This window comes from Neofelis nebulosa, chromosome 5, assembly GCF_028018385.1.
Source record: "Neofelis nebulosa isolate mNeoNeb1 chromosome 5, mNeoNeb1.pri, whole genome shotgun sequence".
Taxonomy (NCBI): Eukaryota; Metazoa; Chordata; class Mammalia; order Carnivora; family Felidae; genus Neofelis; species Neofelis nebulosa.
This window is the reverse complement of record NC_080786.1, coordinates 23,646,469-23,652,468: the sequence shown is the minus strand read 5'-3', so window position 1 is coordinate 23,652,468 and position 6,000 is coordinate 23,646,469.

Genomic DNA, 6,000 nt, shown 5'->3' with positions numbered 1-6,000 from the left:
ATTTGGCGGTGCCTGGCTTGCTCAGTCGCTTAAGCAGAAACGTCGGACTTCAGCTCAGATCATGATCTTGAGGTTCGTGCGTTTAAGCCCCACGTCAGGCTCTGTACTGTCAGCACGGATCCTGCTTCAGATCCTATGTCTCCAGCTCTGTGTCCCTCCCATGCTCATGTGTGTACTTTCTCTCTCTGTCTCTCTCTCGCTGTCTCTCAAAAATAAATAGGGATGTCTGGGTGGCTCAGACAGTTAAGCGTCCGACTCATGGTTTCCGCTCAGGTCATGATCTCACAGTTCCTGCATTTGAGCCCTACATCAGACTCTGTGTTCACAGTTATGGAGCCTGCTTGGGATTTTCTCTCTTGCTGTTTCTATCTCTGCCCCTCCCCTGTGTGCTCTCTCTCTCTCAAAATAAATAAATAAAAATAAAATAAAAGCAAGAAAGAAACAAACAATTTTTAAAAGTTGGATTTGTAAGGTGGGGCTTGGAAGACAGATTAGAGCTTATTTGGAGAATTCTCTGCATAGTGATGACATCTGGAACCAGGAAAGTAGATAAGATTGTTGACAGCATGGAGAGAAAAGGGAGAAGAAGTGAGGGTAGAACCCTGAGTCAAACCACCTTGAAAGTTTAGAAAATAGAAGAGGAACCCGTTAAAAAGACAGAAAAACCAAAATGGTACAGCATCCTTGAAGCCATGTGAGCAGCAGCCATCGGGTTTATCATTTTCATAGGTAATGTTTGGGCAGATCATTTTTGTTGGCAGAGAAATAGAATCCAGATGCAAAAGAGAGAGTAGGTTATGTGTTGAGATATCTCAAAGGACCAGAGAAAGTTGGTTATTTAAGACAGTGATAGGGTCAAGGAAAGAGTTTCTTTTTAAAAAAAAAATATATTTTTTAACGTTTATTTATTTTCGAGAGACAGAGCATGAGCGGGGGGAGGGGCAGAGAGAGGGGGAGACACAGAATCCGAAGCGGGCTCCAGGCTCCGAGCCTGACACGGGGCTCGAACCCACGAACCGTGAGATCATGACCTGAGCCGAAGTCAGGCGCTTAACCAACTGATGGACGCTCACCAAGCTGGATGCTCACCACCCAGGTGTCCCAAGATTTTCTTTTTAAATGTATGGAAGATCCAAGCATGCATAGGAAGTAGCAAGAGTTTGGCCTAGCAGAAAGAGACATGGGAGATGAGATAAGTAATAGCTGAATAGGATCCAGTCATAGGTTAGAGTTGAATCAGTCTTGGCAGAAAAGGGAAATCTCTCTTCCTCTGAAATGAGGGCAAAGGGATGCTGAGGGTAGAGTGATTTTGAGGTGAGGAGGAGAGAGACTATGCATTCTTATATTGTCTGCTCTCAGGTCTTCGGGGTGGACTAAGTCGTCAGGTTATTTCTCTCTAATGAAGAGCCAGGGGCTGGAGTGGGAGTACGAGAGAGACAGAAGGTTTGGAACAAAGCACTGTGGGGAGTTGGCAGGGTCGATTCAAGAGAGATATGAACATGTTGGTGTAGGCTAACGGCCCACCTGCGGTCAAACAGCATGACCGTGTCAGCCCGGGACCAATATCTGGACCTCCTCAGCTGGGACAGACGGCAAGCGCTTCCAGGAAGAGGGTTTCGGAGCTAACGAGGGAGCAAGAAAGTCCAGGCCGAGGGGGAGAGGTTCTGTCAGAACCGTGGTGAGGGAGTGGGAGAATAAAAGCAAAAGCCTCGTGCTGGCAGGAGCTGGGGAGAAGGTGAGGTGTAGCCAGTGGGGCCGTTTCAAGCGGGGCCGTTTCGGGCCTGTGGCTCGGGTGAAGTGAGGCACAGACTGGAGTGGTTGGAACAGAGAGGTTAAGAAACTGAAAGCGGGTTTCATCTCCGTCCACCCCAGGGACCAGGTGAGGGAGGAGGATGGTGAGCGAGGGCACCCCTCTGCTCGAGGTAGGAATGGTGTGGAAGCAACTGGCTCAGGGTGTCCCATCCGCAACTTCAGCTCAGAGGCCCCCATGTCTGCTCCCTTCCCTGCTCGCACAGAGACTTTTTGGGTGTCTCCTCCCAGGATTCTTGACAAGCTGGTCTTTTGAATTCTGGTCGTCCGATTCATCTCAAGAGACTCTGGGCCTCCGGGTCTCCCTGCAGGGGGAGAATGTGCCTACCTACATTTTCCCCGAAGTGCCTGTTTGTTCGCTACCCAGATTCCCAGTATCGTCAACCTCCCCCGTGGTGCCAGCCTGCGCTCTCATTTAGAGCGGAGTGTGATGCCGCTATCCATTTTGCAGTCTTTGTACACATCAAAACAAACAAACAGAGCCCCAAACACACCCCAGCAGGCTTATTGTCAGAGAATTAGCTCCCATGCTGGCACAGCCAGACGAATTCAGATAAGAATAGCTTAAAATAAATCCTCCCAGGCAAACTGGTCACAGGCCAGAGCTATGGGATCACTTCTGGCTACAACCACATCGGGTACACATGTTCTGTTATCCTAAAAGATTTGATTTTATATTTTTCGAAGGAGCCAGAGATAACAGAGCAGCGAATTAAAATTGCCTTCTCCTCCCTGGAACCTGAGGTAGTTGAGGAGGTGTTTGGTTGAGAAGTCAGACAGCATGATTGAACATTCAAGAGCACCTGTTTATGATTACTTTTCGCCTCCAGGTAAATAGGAATTTGATCTTCTGCTGCTGGAGGCTTCTCCTCCCCACAAACATTAACCACATGCATCAGTTGGAAGGCGCTCCACTCCTAGGTCAAGCCTGTGGCTCCCTCCTCTCTAACCTTGAGAGCCACCTATGAACACTCTTTGACACTTGGTACCACTTTAACAGAATAAACATCTTTGGGGACTACCTCACTAATTACGGACAGAAAAATAATTTTCATCTTCTAGTTAACTCGGGTGGATTCGAAGCAGGTGCCTAGATTATCCTTACCTACCTCTTCCTTCAGGGAAACCGGAGTCAAACATTGTAACCATGCATATGCCAGTTTCAAATTATTATAACTATTATTAACACGTTCCCATGTCTGGCTGTGTGGATAGACGATGACCCAGCAAGGGAACAAGGTGTAGAGCCTGGAGTCAGATGAATGCTTTTCAGCTGGTGATGCAGAAAATATGCATGAACCTCGCTCGTGGCTGTTCTGTTTTCTTTCTGAGTGAGTTTTTACAAGCTGCAAATCACCCTGATTGTCTAAAAAGTGAACGGGTTTATCATGGCAACAAGCTTTAATTTGTTGCATGGACGGATAAGCGAAACCATTTTTCTAAACCTACAGTTCTAAATCAAAAACTTTTGCTCTCGGGGCACCCGGGTGGCTCAGTCGGTTAAGCGTCTGACTCTTGATTTCAGTTTGGGTCACGATCTCACAGTTCATGAGTGTGAGCCCTGCACTGGGCTCTGCACTGCCCTGCCCTTCCCCTGCTCATGTTCGCTGTCTAAATAGATACATCAATAAACTTAAACAACAACAACAACAACAACAACTTTTACTCTCTCTTAGCACTTGCACTCCCCAATCTGGGAGGGCTCGCTCCATTCTGAAGTGAGCTATGAAGTTGAGTAGGAATGTGGCATCATATAAAGGGGCGATGTTAATCAAGGGCAAATGGATCTATGTTTATATCTCAGCGCAATCACCAAGTGGTCTTGAGCAAGTGACTTAGCCTCTAATGCTATAGTTTCCTCATTTATACGATTATCCTAACATTTTCCACTCTGCAGGGTTACTGTGAGTATTACATGACATAATGCATATAGAACAGTTAGTACTACGAATGTTTGTTAGCAGGAAGAGGAATTAGTAACAGTCAACTCTGGGTCTGAGGCACGGTGCTAGATTCTTTGTACAAAGTAAGTCACTTCGTCCTCACAGCAAACCTGTGACATAGGACTATCATGAAGATCCACGTTATCCCATAGAAATACAAAGAGGTCAAAGAATAGAGGTATAAGAAGAAACCACCTGTACGGGAATAAAAAGTGTGTTGGGGGTGGTGATGGTTGCGGAAGCGAGCATTCGTTGAACGCTTAGTAAGTACCAGGTCTTCTGCCAATTATTAAAATACACATTACCTTGTTCATGCCTGACAACCACTGTAAGAGATAAGGTACAATCTTCAGCCCATTTTGTACTGGAGACAACAGAAGGGCAGAGGAGATTGAACCCTTGCCCAAGGTCACACAACGGGTCCGTGGCAGGCTGGGACTGAATTTAGCCCCCTGTGACTTCATAAACTGCTTTTAGCTATTAGTCCAGTGATTCTCAGAGCTTGGTCCCCAGACGCAGCATCAGCATCACCTGAGAATTTACAACAAAGGCAAATTCTCAGGCACACGCAAGACCTACTGAATTAGAAACTCTAGGGGCAGAATCCAGTGGTGTATATTTTAATATCTCCTAGGTGATTCTAACGCAAGATCGAGTTTGAAAACCCTGCCCTAGACTCTATTGTCTATTTTTATGGAGACACTTTAGGCTTGTACTCTAGAGAATGGATTTGATCTTTTCAGTTTGGCTTAGCCTTTGCATCTGGCTATCTCCAGAGCAAGAGCTCATCATTAAATTTCTTTTACCTTCCATTACCCCCTGCCCATGCTCCACCATTGCTATGCAGTGCCGGGGGGGGAAAAAACCCTTTTGGAATAATATGTGATCATGTGCATCGTAGAGCTGTTACTGTGTATATTGTTGCATTGGAGGTGACCGGCAAGATGATACCTCACACCTTATTAGTTGTGTGTGGGCAACCAAGTTGACTTCTCTCTGCCTCCGTTTCTTCAGCTGTGCATTAGAGATGGCCACTTCACCTATTTCAAATGGATGAACTGAAGATTAAGTATGACAATCCATGTGTCAAGTATGAGCTCTGAGCTTAGCATCTTTACTCAATAAGCATTAGCCATTATTATTAGAAAAAAAAAATCTTGCCTGAAAAGAATCAGGCATCATCCTGAAAGAATATATAGGGCAAATAAAAATTTATATCCTAATGTCTAGAGATAAGCCTATGGGAGAGGCAGTCAGTGTCAAAAGTACCTTGTCTCCCAGGTTCTGTCCATTTCAGGAAGTAACTAACTGATCTGAAGATAGTGATTTTTCTATTCTATGCTTTCAATAAAGGTCATGGACTCTGCTTAAAGAGGCTGTGAATTGTGGACTTTGCTCCTAGTCACTAATGAGTGAAATGGATACAAATCAAATATATTTTTTTCTTTAAATTTCACTGCGGCAAACCGCCTCTAAACAGCCCATTAGTTAAAATACTTGAGTAGAAACAGATACGCAAGGATAATGGGGTTTGTTTCGTCAGCCGTTCTCTGTACCCAACTGCTTCCCACTTCTATCTAAGGGCACGGAAAGCTGAATGTGCTCCTCCGTGGGAGCACTGCAAGAGTGCTAACTGCTGCAAGCCTTTGGAGGCGTCACTTGACCCGGTGAAAAGGGAAGAACTTGCAGAAGGTGCTGATGGAAGGACCATGACAGTCTGAGAGGGAGGTGGCATCTTGTGCCCTCTTTATTCCCCCTAATTTTTTTTTTATTAGCCAGAAGATACACCCAAGGGTGTCTTTTCTAGGGCACTGCATACCCTAGTCACAAACTGGGTGACGTATCCAACAGAATTTTATCATTTAACCGTTCTGGAAGCTAGAGGTCCAAGATGGAGGTGTTGGTGGGGGTCGGTTCCTTCTGGGACTGTGAGGGAGAATCTGATCCAGGCCCCTCTCCCAGATTCTGGTGCTTTGCTGGCAATCGGTGGTGTCCCTTGGCTTCTGTAGCATCACCCTGATCTCTGCTTTCAGCCTCACATGGTGCTCTCCTATGTGAGTCTGCGTCCAAAAGCCCCCTTTTATAAGGACTCCACTCACATTGGATAAGGGGCTCATCTTGCTCCAGTAGGACCTCATCGTAACTAATTCTATCTGAAACAATCCTATTTCCAAATAAGGTCACATTCTGATATAGTGGGGGTTTAGACTTCAACATGCAAATTCTGAGGGGCCACAATTCAACTCAT